This window comes from Canis lupus, chromosome 5 (assembly GCF_003254725.2).
Source record: "Canis lupus dingo isolate Sandy chromosome 5, ASM325472v2, whole genome shotgun sequence".
NCBI classification, from domain to species: Eukaryota; Metazoa; Chordata; class Mammalia; order Carnivora; family Canidae; genus Canis; species Canis lupus.
This window is the reverse complement of record NC_064247.1, coordinates 1,372,061-1,386,420: the sequence shown is the minus strand read 5'-3', so window position 1 is coordinate 1,386,420 and position 14,360 is coordinate 1,372,061.

Sequence of the window (14,360 nt, the reverse complement as noted above, 5' to 3'; positions counted from 1 at the left end):
TAGCACACACCGCCCGGCCCTCTCCTCCTGCTCCCCCCACCCCGCCCTCTCAGAAAAGAAATAGAATAAGTATGGAGAAGATTTTATACCAAGTGAAACTAAATAATGAATATCCGTTGATATGTAATTCCTTTCTAAACAAGATAAATATTAGATGCTAAATATAAGTTCATCTGCGTTGGGCTTCTCAACATCTTACTAACAGACAAAAGATATGTGGGTCCATTAATAAGCAAGTTTTGTGCCACATAGAAAAATTCACTTTAAGGAAGAATATTGTTCTAGAAATTATGAGATTTTATTTTTTTTTTTTAGAGATTACTTATTTATTCATGAGAGACACAGAGAGAGAGGCAGAGACACAGGCAGAGGGAGAAGCAGGCTCCATGCAGGGAGCCCAATGGGGGACTCGATCCCGGGACCCTGGGGTCCAGCCCTGAGTCAAAGGCAGACGCTCAACCACTGAGCCACTCAGGTGCCCCTAGAAATTTTGAAATGTATTTACAAATTTGCTAATCGACTCCAAGATGCTAATATATGACAGTTCACAATTGCCTGCTTCCCAGTTTTTACTGGGAACCAAAAATCACTAATGGCTAAAGTTTATAGCCAATTTGTAAAAATAAAACTACTGTAAATAATAAGGGTGAAGAAAATGACCATGTAATAAAAGTGGATACGGAAAACAGAATGTGTTTTTGGCCAAGATATGAAGGACATGGGTTCGTTTGTGGTAAAACAAACAAACAAAAAAAAAATGGAGTAATTCTGTTCTAAAGTATAATGATTTTTCCACATTAAGAAAAGGGAAAATGCCAAAAGCTGAATGGATGCAGAAAGTTCTAGAAGGTCTGTGGAGAAAGAATCTTAAGAAAGGAATTTTAGGTGTGGCCAAGCTAAGATTAGAATAGACTCATTGAAGTTAATCCCAAACTTATATGGGTGTAAAAGAATATGATTTCCTTCCTCTCTATTAAAATCACAAATATTTTTAGATTGTTGGTCTGGTCTTCGTAAGAGACTGGGAACAAACTTTTTCCTTTCCTTTTAATGTAATCTGCTAGAAAACAAAGCTTCACATGTCTTTGCCAAGTCTGATTACTTAAGAAAATGGAGGGGACCCTGGGCGGCTCAGCCGTTGAGCATCTGCCTTCAGCTCAGGTTGTGACCCCAGGGTCCTGGGATCGAGTCCCATGTCGGGCTCCCTGCATGGAGCCTGCTGCTCCTTCTGCCTGTGTCTCTGCCTCTCTCTCTCTCTTTCTCTGGGTCTCTCATGAATAAATAAATAAAATCTTTTTTAAAAAAGAGAGAATGGAGTCTTCTCTGTTAAAAGAACTCAATTTTGTACAACTAGGTAACTTTTGCTCATGTTACATTCCATGGGGAAGTGCTGGCAAATCCGAAGTGTTGCTAAACTTTCTTTAGGGGAAAAAAAACTGATCCATCCTGGTATCATGTTACCAATCATAATCACAGCTCTCATCTTAAAATCTTGCAAATCACAAAATAACCAAGTGTATGCGTCAAGTGTATCCTTTGTTATGCTGAACTCTCACCAGGTCTCTAACGCGGCCAACTTTTAAGTCTCTTGTTATTAACAGACATTTATTGTTCTACTCTGATGTTTTCACAAAAGTCTTCCCACAAAAGTGCTTCATCTCCAAAGGGGTTTATGGAAAACCCTGACTCCAAAATGCAGGTTTCTGATGACATTAAGATCATAACAGTAAACCAGGGAAGAATCTTTAAAACTTTGATGGAAAACTGATAGATTCCTACAGCTGCTAACCCGAGACGAAGCAAAATAAGAATTGACTACATTAGAGGGAGGGAACTGATAAAGATGATCATGACTTTTATGACTTCACTTAAAACATTGCTGGTTCTTTGACGTTTTGTTTTCAGATTTAAAGGACCCCCTTTAAATGAGTGGGAAATATCAGAAAGGGAGACAGACCATGAGAGACTCCTAACTCTGGGAAACAAACTAGGGGTGGTGGAAGGGAGGTGGGCGGGGGGTGGGGGTGACTGGGTGACAGGCACTGAGGGGGGCACTTGATGGGATGAGCACTGGGTGTTATTCTATATGTTGGCAAATTGAACACCAAAAAAAATAAATAAATTTATTTTAAAAAGCAGCTTAAAGCTGGCTATATGAACTCTGTTTATAAACAATACAAAAAGAAAAGATCATTACCGCATCAGAATTACCACCATAAAATCATTATAATTTTTTTTAATTTTTTAAATAAATAAATAAAGGACCCCCTTTCCCCTCTCTTTCAACCTATGACTCACAGCAACTACTTGGTCAAGTGTATCTTTGCAACAACGGTTCAAACCTGTATCTTCTTCTCCTACTGGATCCCTCCAGAATTCAGAAAGTCCTATTAATAGTCTTGATTTTCACAACAATACATGTATTTGCATACGTTCAATTAAGGATCTGTTCTCCTTGTAACAGGACACAATCGGACAAGTCCTTGGCTTGGCTTCTTAGCCTCAAGAGGCTTTTGAAAGTTTAATCTGAGATTCCTTATGAAAAGCTCCAGCAAAGCAGATTTAAAAGAACCTATGTGATCAATTGTTATTCTTGCTGCACTTGGTTAAATAATCAGGCCAAGTTTATTGAAACTAGACTTAATTTGCAAGCAAATTAGTCTTACAGCGGTTATCTTTGATAGAAACGGGGATGATTATAGGGGAAAAAATAGTACACCTTTGTGGATCAGATGCTGGTGCTGTGAGTTGCCTTTGAGGTCTTATTTTTCTGCCTGGAAACTGGCCTGGGTCCTGAATTCTTCTAGTTCCCTCAAATATTTGGCTAGAATCCTCCAAACCAACACTTCCAATTTTCTCCCTGTCTTTAGAATTGGAATCACTACGACACTGCCTTTTTCCCGAAGCCATGCAAGTAAAGCTGGACAGCCTGCCGGCAACGTCAGGGACATGGCCCCAACGGCTCCTGTGCGGACAACCTCGTGACAGCTGCCGTGTGGCCACTCAGGAGGAGCACCAGACGCTCACACTACAAGCCAGGAAAATCTGTGTGATGGTCACTATTTGTCCTCACTCCACCTGACGATGCTTAGAACCCAAGAGCTGGAGGCTGTCTCAAGTGGGTGCCCTCCAAACTCAGAAACCTGATTTACAATTTGCTCCAAATACTGACCTCTGTTTTCTTTCGTCCCTATAGAAATGCCTCTCCTTAAATTACCTGGCTGCCTCACTGGAAGCTCACCCGCAACACTGCGTCCTGAAACCAGACACCCTCACATCCATCCTGTGCTAGGTGATCATACACGAAAATACATGTCTGCTGATCAGTCATGCTGTGCACATGGAAATGACTTTTTTTAAAAAAACTACAGCCCAGGATGCCTGGGTGGCTCAGCGGTTAAAGCATCTGCCTTTGGTTCAGGTCGTGATCCTGGAGACCCGGGATCGAGTCTCGCATCAGGCTCCCTGCATGGAGCCTGCTTCTCCCTCTGCCTCAGTCTCTGCCTCTCTCTCTCTGTCTCTTGTGAATAAATAAAATAAATAAAATATTTTTAAAAAATAAATAAATAAAAATAAAATTAAAAAATAGTAAAATAAAACTACAGCCCACTTGAGTTGCTTTGTTTGTTAAATCTTGGCTCCTGGGACTCTCTGCTCCAGGACATGCTTCGGTCCTTGGCTACGGTCTCCTTAGGGTCATCATATTGCCTCTCAGTGCCTTATATATTGTCGAGGGCTTTTAAGGCCTCCAGCAGTCGCTCAAATGCCACACGGCCTCCATCAGGATCAGACAACTGCCTGAAATCGGCAATACACACATAAATGACACAGAGAGTGACCTTATAACCCTCCGGGCCTCCGTCTCAACTAATGGAAACAGTGACTATGTGTTTCTTGGGTTTGACTACATGTCAGTGGGGGGCTCAGTCGGTTAAGCGTCTGCCTTCAGCTCAGGTCATGATCCCGGTGTCCTGGATCGAGCCCCGCATTGGGCTCCCTGCTTAGCAGGGAGTCAGCTTTTCCCTCGCCCTCTGCCCCTCACCCCACTCATGCTCTCTCTCTATCTTTCTCTGTCAAATAAATAAGTAAAATCTTTTTTAAAAATCCAGTATTATAACCAATCACTACAAAGGAAAAACTCACTGCCCTCTCTCCCTGGAAGCTGTTTTATAGCCGTACATGGCTGAGCTCCATTCCCTGTTCCGGTTTGAGGGCTTCCAATTTGCAAACTACCTTCTTGGCACATGTCCCATAAACTTTTCCTAATTCCTCCTGCAGTGATTCACTGGTTTCACTTCTGTGACTTGGAAACTTTTGACAAATACAAAAAGAACCCCAATGGTCAAAGACAACCTGCAACGATCCCGGAAGCCATTTCTGCTAGGTCAACGTCTCGTGTCCAGGTAGCACTGAGGGGTGACCTAGATGCTCAGGGCATCTCGACCAAGTGGCCACAGCGCACAGGACCCCTTGCCAGGCCTCCCTCCTTGGAGGAATTCTTCTGCCTTCCTGCCAGATGCAGCTGTCTGAGGGCAGAGTCCCCTACGATTGTCGTCTTTGTACCCTCATCACAGAGAGTGGGCCGACAGGGTCACTCCTGGCCAGGGAGCAAGACCCAGATAGAGGCTGTAACACTGGGTGCAGAAGCACAGAGAGGTGACCCGTGAGATCCTGTCTCATCATCTAAAGTAACTCTTGGGGGGCACCCGGGTGACCCGGGTGACCCAGTTGGCTTGGTGTCTGCCTCTTGAGTTCAGCTCAGGACCTCATGGGTCAGGGGAGTGGAGCCCCAAGTCGGGCTCCATAGTCAGCACAGCGTCAGCTGCTCTCCCACTCCCTCTGCCCTTCCCTCACCCCCCCCCCCTTGCACTCCCCAAATAAAGAAATCAGTCCTAAAAATTTAAATAAAATAACTCACGGAAGTCCAGAGGCACGGTAATGTCACGAGGAGAATTACATGCATGAGATCCCTGCCCACACCTGCACTTGGAGGAAGCAAACAAATTAGTTGTCCAACCTGAACGTCCTGCTGCAAACACCTGAGGCTCCTGGGGTTGAAACGAGGAGAGGTGTCAGATTTGGGGGCTTGGCAGAGAGGCAGCCTCACCCGGCCTCCGGCTTTGTCCTCTCCTGTGGTGGGAATGGAAACGATGCGTCTGCACCCATGAGGGACTTAACTGTATGCCCTGCCGAGGCTCCCTGTCTCCCCACTCCTTCCAAGCACACGGCAGGGGCCTACGGAGATACAGCCCCCCAGGAGCCCTGGAAACAGCTTTCCTGATGAAAAAACTGCTCTGAGAAGTGGAGGCAGGAAAAGGCCGCCCTTCGGGGTGATGGGTTGGTGGCCGGCCCGGAGCGGGGGCGCAAAGGGAACACCTGCACCCCAGCACCCACCCGTCCACCATCGTTCCCCCGACTGGGCCAGGACCACGTCTGGGTGCGGGGGCTCCCTGGGGTCCGGGCACACTGAGTGCTGTGCTGAGGCTCGCCCTGCCCAACTGGGGGAAGGGACGCGGCTAGGGCCAGTGGTGACGCCGGGTCGCCAGCTCTGCCCACTGGGCCCCCAGAGCGCTTGGCACACATTGCCACGGCGGACGTCACAGCAGCTCCGGGACAAGGTTACTGTCACCTGCAGCTGCAAATACCCCAGCCCAGAGAATGAGGCGGCTCAATGTGGCTCGCGCAGCTGGGGTGCACAGGGGCCGCGGTGGACGAGGCTCCTGCCCACCGCCCCCCACCCCCGGCCGCCCCAGGCCACCAAGGCCCTGAGGAGCGGGAGCCGAGCAGTGCAAACCCAAGGAAATCCCCTTGGTACTCCCTTTGCCTCACAAGGTATTATTAGGTGCTGACACTATGGGACCCAGGGAGGCAAAACGTGGGCGCACACGCAGACCCTTTGGGGAGAAGTCGGGACGGGCTAGAAACCCGAGAGCCCAGGTGAGAGACAGGGAAGAGGAGGGTGGGGGGGGGGGCGCGGGGGGGGTCCAGGGCCCGAGCGGCCCCGCCACAGAGCAACTGAGCTCCTGGGCTGGTTTCTCTGCCTGCGTCTCTCCTGTTAACCCTCGGACAAAGCGCAAGAGAAAGTCCGGCGGCAGACACAGGTGGACACAGGTGCCCCCAGAGACCAGGTGCGGGAGGCAGCTGAAGTGAGCAGGGGTCCTCCTGGTGCGAACCCCGGGCCCCAAGCTGTCCTCCACTGAGGAAAGCCAGTGCTCGCCCCTCCCTGCCGCTCAGCACGCAGGCCCGGGCCAGCCGCCAGAACCACTGCAGGGATCTGACTGGGGGAAAAAAAAAAAATGTAGGTTCCCGGTTCCATCTCCCGCTCACCCGTCAAAATAAATCATGCGGTGCCCCAGAAGCTCCATCTTTGGGGCCCCTGGGTGGACAGTGAGTGAAGCGTCTGCCTTCGGCTCAGGTCATGACGCCGGGGTCCTGGGGTCGGGCCCCTGCTCCTGAGGGAGCCTGCTTCTCCCTCTCCCTCTGCCCGCGTGTGCTCTCTCTCTCTTTCAAATAAATAAATAATTTTTTTTTTTAATGTGCATCTTTACCAGGTGCCCTGGGCTTCGGCGGAACTCAGCTGCCCACCAAGGTTGGAGAGGCACTGCTTTACTGCCAGCCCTGCACAAAGTGGGGCGCGGGGCTTAGCTCTGCGGCCCTGGGCCTGCCTGGCAGGGACGCCCCTCCTTGGGCCTCGGCGCCCCGCACTCCCCTCCCCCAGCCCACCCCCGCAGGGCGGCCAGGTGGCTGCAGCCCCTGGTCGCGGGGTGCTCAGGTGAGCGGACAGCGTCACCTGCTGGCCGCCTCCCCCCAGATCTCAGGTGAGCCCGCCGCCCCAGGAGGCCGAGCCTTCCAGGACCCCGAGGCACCGCTCCCCAGGGGAGTCCAGCCCAGCCCGGGGTGCGTCCGGAGAGTCCGCGGAGCCCCCCAGGGCGCTGCACCTGCCCTGGCTCAGGGGGGTCCCCAGCACAACACCGCACACGCTCCTCCCAAGGACGCCAGGGGCAGTATCCTTCTTCCCGGTTTGTCCCTAGTTCCCCAGCATCTTTGACCCTCCGGCATCAGCTGCACCAGGGGCCTAGATGGCCAGCTGTCACTGCAAAGCGCGGGGACAGTACTTTGTGACGGTGCAGAGCAACAGCCAACAACCGGCACCATCAGAAAGTGTGGCACCAGGACGGGTGCCTCGTCCTGGAGACGGTCGCCGTCGGGGCCAGTGCGCTTTGACAGCTGCCGGCTTCCCAAGGGCCTGGTGGGCCCTGCATGCTTCACAGGGGTGGCCTTGGGCTTCCCAAAGAGGCAAGGAAACGGAGTCCGGAGAGGTCACCCACCCGGCTGGGGGGCTCCGGCCACTGAAGAGTGGAGCCAGGATCCAGGAGAAGCCCTGCGGCCCTCGGCCTCAGCCGCCAGGCCAATGCAGGAAAAGCACGTGTGCACGAGGCTTGAGCAGCTGCATCCTCTGAAGCAGAGGCCGCGGGAGGTTTCTCACCAGGCCTTCCACGCCCACCCACGGGGCAGGAGCCGCCCTGGCTGCGCCGGGTCAGGGCCTCTCACCACCAGGCCCCGTCTCGGGGACCCACGTCCAGGCCCACCCACCACCAAGGGGCCCGGGGGGCGAGGGGGCCCAGAGCCAGGTGCGCGCTCAGACAGGCTAAGGCCCATCTCGGCGGCCACGCCGGGCACCTGCGACCTGCAGCCGCGTGATCCTGCGTGGGGCGGGCACTCCGCGGGCTCAGGGCAGGGGCACCTGCACGGGGGCCGCGGGAGGGGCCGGCCCCGCCAAGGGCTGTCCCCCCACGGCTACTGCCCTGTGCTCCCCTCCCCTCTCACTCCACCCAAGCCCACTCACTGGGGCCCGCGGGCTGCAGGCCTGGGCACCCCCCCCAGCGCACCCTCCGGGAACGCGGTGGGGAGGGGACGGGGAGGGGGGCTAGGGAGAGGGGCTAAGCAGGAGTGAGGGGAAGGGGGGCAGGGGAGAGGCAGCGGGGAGAGCGCAAGGTGGGAACAGTGATGGGGGAGAGGAAGCCAGGGTGGCCGGGGATGGGGGGGAGCGGGGCGCGGCGGGGAGGGGGGAGGAGGGAGCAGAGCGGGGTAGGGGAAGGGGAGAGCGGGGCAAGAGAGCCAGGGAGGGTGTAGGCGGACTGAGGCAGCGAGGAAGCGCGAGGCCCAGGAAGGTCGAGGGGGAGAGGTGGCGGGGAGGGAGGCCGTGGGGAGGGAGACAGGGGGCAGGGGGCAGCGGAGGAGGGGGCCTGCGCCCGGGGAGTGGCGCGGGGGACCGGAGGCGGGGCCAGGACGGGGGAGGCGGGGCGAGGGGAGGCGGAGCGAGGGGAGGCGGGGCGAGGGGAGACGGGGCGAGGGGGGAGGCGGGGCGGGGGGAAGCGAGGGGAGGGGAGGCGGGGCGAGGGGTGGAGGAAGAGCGAGGCTGGGGGAGGCGGGGCGAGGGGAAGCGGGGCGAGGAGAGGCGGGACGAGGGGAGGCGGGGCTAGGGGGGAGGCGGGGCGAGGGGAGGCGGGGCGAGGGGGGAGGCGGGACGAGGGGAGGCGGGGCTAGGGGGGAGGCGGGGCGAGGGGAGGCGGGGCGAGGGGGGAGGCGGGACGAGGGGAGGCGGGGCGAGGGGAGGCGGGACGAGGGGAGGCGGAGCGAGGGGGGAGGCGGGACGAGGGGAGGCGGGGCGAGGGGAAGCGGGGCGAGGAGAGGCGGGACGAGGGGAGGCGGGGCTAGGGGGGAGGCGGGGCGAGGGGAGACGGGGCGAGGGGGGAGGCGGGGCGAGGGGAGGCGGGGCGAGGAGGGAGGCGGGGCGAGGGGAGACGGGGCGAGGGGAGGCGGAGCGAGGGGAGGCGGGGCGAGGGGAGACGGGGCGAGGGGGGAGGCGGGGCGAGGGGAGGCGGGGCGAGGGGAGGCGGGACGAGGGGAGGCGGAGCGAGGGGAGGCGGGGCGAGGGGAGACGGGGCGAGGGGGGAGGCGGGGCGAGGGGAGGCGGGGCGAGGGGAGGCGGGACGAGGGGAGGCGGAGCGAGGGGAGGCGGGGCGAGGGGGGAGGCGGGACGAGGGGAGGCGGGGCGAGGGGAGACGGGGCGAGGGGGGAGGCGGGGCGAGGGGAGGCGGGGCGAGGAGGGAGGCGGGGCGAGGGGAGGCGGGGCGAGGAGGGAGGCGGGGCGAGGGGAGGCGGGGCGAGGGGGGAGGCGGGACGAGGGGAGGCGGGGCGAGGGGAGGCGGGACGAGGGGAGGCGGAGCGAGGGGGGAGGCGGGACGAGGGGAGGCGGGGCGAGGGGAAGCGGGGCGAGGAGAGGCGGGACGAGGGGAGGCGGGGCTAGGGGGGAGGCGGGGCGAGGGGAGACGGGGCGAGGGGGGAGGCGGGGCGAGGGGAGGCGGGGCGAGGAGGGAGGCGGGGCGAGGGGAGACGGGGCGAGGGGAGGCGGAGCGAGGGGAGGCGGGGCGAGGGGAGACGGGGCGAGGGGGGAGGCGGGGCGAGGGGAGGCGGGGCGAGGGGAGGCGGGACGAGGGGAGGCGGAGCGAGGGGAGGCGGGGCGAGGGGAGACGGGGCGAGGGGGGAGGCGGGGCGAGGGGAGGCGGGGCGAGGGGAGGCGGGACGAGGGGAGGCGGAGCGAGGGGAGGCGGGGCGAGGGGGGAGGCGGGACGAGGGGAGGCGGGGCGAGGGGAGGCGGAGCGAGGGGAGGCGGGGCGAGGGGAGGCGGGGCGAGGGGAGACGGGGCGAGGGGGGAGGCGGGGCGAGGGGAGGCGGGGCGAGGAGAGGCGGGGTAGGGGAGGAGGGGCGAGGCCCGGCACTGCCTCCTGCCGCCCCGCAGGCTCCGCCCCGCCGGCCCCCCACTCTTCCCCCCACCCCTCTGCCCCCCTCCCCTCCGCTCCCCTGCTTTTTCTCCGCTCAACGTAGCATGAGTCCGGAGCCTCGCTGCCGAGCCTGCCCAGTCATCGGGAAGCGTGTGGAACTGTGCTTTGGGCGCGCAGCGCGGCCTCGGGGTCGGTCCCGCCCTGTAGGGGTGCGGGGTGCGGGGTGCGGGGTGCGGGGTGCGGGTAGGCAAAGAGGCCCCGCGCTGCGGACACACTGGGAGTCCCCCTCCAGGCCATGCTCCGTCGCGCACCCAGGGCGCCCTCCCAGCCCCGCCCCGGCCACGCCCCCGAGGCCCCCTCGGGGTGCTCTCGGGAGGGGCCCCGACCGTCAGGAAGTTTCCTGCCCCGCACCCCGCACCCTCCCGCGGGAAGGCGGGGCGACCTGCAGGGGACCCCTGCCTCCCCCGCCCCCCCCCCCCCCCCCCCCCCCCCCGACCTAACAGGCTGACCCTAGCGGGAGCAATCCAGTTCTTTCCCTAAGCACTCCCTGCCCCCCCATAGAAACCTCCCACTTTGCACGAGTCCTCAGAAGCGCCCCCCGCCCCTCGGGTGCTGCACCCGCTGAGCCTCTGGTTCAGGCCAGTCCAGTCCCGGTGCAGGGATCGCCCGCATGGGCTTCTCCCCCTCCCTCTGCCTGCACCTCCCCTGCTGTGGGCTCCCTCCCTCTGGCTCCCTCTCTCTCTCTCTCTCTCTCTCTCTCTCTCTGTCCCTATCTCTCTGTCAAATAAATTTTTTTAAAAAAAGCAGCTCGCCCCCGTTGGCTAGACGTAGGCTGCCGGGTGGTTAAGGAAGACAACGAGATCTCCCCCTGGACTCGGTTCAACTGTCTAACGCCTCCCTGCGGCCTCCCCCTCCTGGCAGTCCACCTGCCAGGCTACCTGTCCCGGCCTTGGCCTGTGGCCCACACCCTGGGCTCTCCCAGACCAGCTCGCCCCATTTCATGCCCTGGTTTGGCTGGGTGCCTTACATGTCCTCCGGGGACAGGCCAGAGCGGCCCCCACCTCTCCATGGACACCCCAGGGCACTGGCTGGGTCCCCTTCCTGCAGCTCCCCACGGGGCCGAGGCGTTGGGTGGGGTTCACTAGCTCGTGGCTGCTGGGTCCCCACAGGCACCTCACCCTGCAGGGACAGGCTCAGGGGGCTGCTCGCCGCCTGCTGCCCAAGACCCTGCTTTGTAAGGACCGAGTCTCATCCGGGAGACAGCGGAGGCCCCGGCCGGGTCTGCGTCACTGTGTGTCCAGAACCAGCAAATTCCCCGGTAGGTAGGACGGGACACACCTGGATGATGGGAACAGGCCGTGGTCCCCAGACCCCCACCCCAACAGGTCCCAGGTAAGCCTTCCACCCCTACAGCCTGGATGCGCCCCCACCCACCTGCCCACCCCCATCTCCGGGGCCCCCCCTCACGGAAAGATCCATGACCCACAAAGCCTTTATTAGCTCTTTCAGCTCCATTTAACTACACAAATGGCTTGGTCACAGCTGACTGATCCCAAATTTGCCAGTGATTTTCTTTTAATTTACCATGGCTCAGTCCCCCTGTAATACAGGTAGAGGAGGCATATTTGTTCCCAAACTCCCCTCCTGGGGTTAATCATGCACAGAACAAAACTCCATTTGAGCCACTTAATGATTTCATTTCCACCCCAGGTTTGAAGGAGCTGCGGCTATAATACTAATGTAGGTCCCTGTGTCCCCAAACCCCAGATGTTTGTGTGCGAGGGAACGAACGCGTGGGGGCCTGTGAGCTCCTTGACCACTGCCTCCCGAGTCAGAGCGCCTTTCCTTTCTGAGGGCACCGGCTCCCCTCTTTCCCAGAGGCCCGGACCCTTCTGCACCCCAGCTCTCTGGGGAGCTGCCTTGCGTGGCCGGCCCGGCAGGTGTGCTCAGCTTGCCCCTGGGTCCTGCGGCCAGGTTTCAGCCAGGTTTCAGGGCCTTCTTTTGCACTCACCTGGAGGAGCCACACCTGGGCACCTCCGAACCCCCCCACCCCATCCCCCGCCACCCATGCTCCCCACCCTGACCTGCATCCCAAGGCTCAGGCCCAGGCCCAATTCCCCAGCCGTCCCGCAGGCCTTCCTGTGCACATGCCCTCTTCCCCAGAAGTCCCCTCCGCCGCTGCGGGCCTGGCAAAGCCTCCGTTTAGAGGTCACCTGTGCTGCCAAGTCAGCACCTTCCCACCTGAGGCCGAGGCCGAGGCCGAGGCCGAGAAAACCGCCCCTCTTGGGCTTTACCGCGTAGCCACTCCTGGTTTGTTTACACCCGACGCTGAAACCATGTCTGCGTGTCCTCGGCTCCAGCACCCTGAGCTCCCTGAGGCCAGGCCAGGCCAGTCCTCTGGGTGTCACAGTGTCCGGTGTAAACAACGACTCTTGTTCGAATGGGCCGCGCCTGCACGCTTCACGTGCTGGGTGTGAAGTGTACCCACCGTGAAGCTCAGATCCTCAGGGTCGGCCCTGCGCACCCCGCTCTGTGGGCTCCGAGAGGGACCAGGGCGCCTGCAGAAAACGATTTTGTGTGGAAATGGTGCCATCTGGTGGTTTCTGGCGAGACAACCCCAGCCGCGCAGAGAAGGCCTCGTCCCCTGGCGAGACCCTGTGGCCCAGCCCTGGGCCCAGCGGGCTGTGTGCTGACACCTGCCCTCCCCCCCACCGCAAACCTGAGGGCTTGGGACGGCAGGGTCACCTCCAGGACGGCTGAGGACAGCCCGCTTTCTTCTCTCCCCCGTTTCCTGCAGCTGTCCCCCCCCCCCCCGTCCCCCCACGCAGGACAGGCTGGTCCTCGCCACCAGGTACCGCCCCTCCACCAAGGCGCCCACCTGCCAGCCCCATCCCGTGTGTTCACCCACCTGCTCCATATCACCCCAAGCCCAACAGGGACCTGAGTCATCACCCGAACTGACCTTCTCTCCCCGCGCTGAGCCCTCCCCATCTGGGCACATGGCAGGTCCACGGCCAGCTGTGCCAGGACATTTCATCTCCCCCATTGTCCAGACGCCGCACATCACCATGTCACTGTCCTGTCTCAGATCCATCGGCTTCTCCATGTCCCCTCACCCTCCCAGGGGACCCCCTGGGCTCCCTGCCTCCACCCTGTCCACAGCCCACGTCCACACATGTGACCCCTTTTGCCCCCAACAATCCTGCACTTTCCATCTCTGCTGCGACAAGCCCCCCGGCCCACAGGGCCTGGCCCTGGCCCCCTCGCAGCGGCCTCCTCTGTGGCCCTTCTTCCTCCTGCCCCCATCCTGGCATCTTCTCGGTCATGTCACACTCCTCTCTTCATCCCAGAGCCCTCTCACTCGCCTCTGCCCAGGCCTGGGCCCCTGTCCCCTGGCTGCTTAACCCCTGCTCCCCTCCCTCCTCCTGTCCTCCTGCCCTGGAGCAAGCAGGCCAAGGGAGGCCGGGAGGGTGGGGTGATGGGGGGAAGCGCAGGTGCTCCTTAGCTCTGGGGGTAGCGGAGCACGCGGGGTAAGGACCTCTGTCCTCCGACGGCGCCTGGCTGGCCAAGGCTCACCACCACCATCAAGCAAAACGACCCGTCCCCAGCTCAGCTCCGCGGCGGAGTGGTCGGGGGCCCCGGCTGGCACGCCACCGCCTGCGCTCCACCCGGCCGTGCCACTCAGTGGCTGTGAGACATCAGGCACGCCACATAACTTCTTTGAACTTCCAGGTAAACGGGGGTGGTGATTCCTAAATGATCAGAAATAAATCTGTCTTCTTCTCGGAGGAGAGCAAGCTCCCATTCCCTACAGAGTGACCGTGAAAATGGGGACCAATAGCTCGTGAGGGCGCTTGGCTGGTACCCGGCCCACAGCGGGAGCTCAGTCCACATTAGCTGCTGTTCTCGCAGACATGCAATAAAAACTTCGACACATCTTCCAGTTTCTGGGCTGAAGTGTAAAGAGCTTGGAAATGGTCACTCCCATTCTCAGAATTGCGGGGGGGGAAAAAAGCCAAAGAAACCAAAAGCCAACAACACTTCTTAGACCCATCAGAGAATTTAGGTCACAAGGCAAAACGCAGACGTGAGAATTGGAGAAGCAGACAGGTGGTTGTTCGGAGAGTCACAACTGTGCGACACGAAGCCCAGGAGGCAGCCCAGGGCCCAGGGCAGGGAAGCTGAAACGTCACCGACTCATTGCTGGCGGCTCAATGTGAACAAGCCTGAGATTTACGAAGTCCAGAGACCCCCGTCTTAGAAGGCCCCCAACTTCCTCAATTTTGCCTCCCAGAGCCCTAGCAGGTCCAGAGTGAGGATCAGAGAGCGCGTCCCTCTCGCCTACTTCAATAACGGGGGCGGGGGGGATAACCATTTTGAAGACCGTCCAGAGCATTCTGTTGTACTTAACAAAGGCCCGCCCTCCAGGAAGAGCCCCCTAACCTGGGGAAAGGAAACCCCCCAATGTGGCCCCCTGCGACCTTCCTGTGGCTCCGGAGTGGGGGCAGGAGGGGTGGCGAGGAGGACACAGGCCAGGGCTGCGGGCTGAGACTGAGGCCTCAGCAGAGGCCCAGG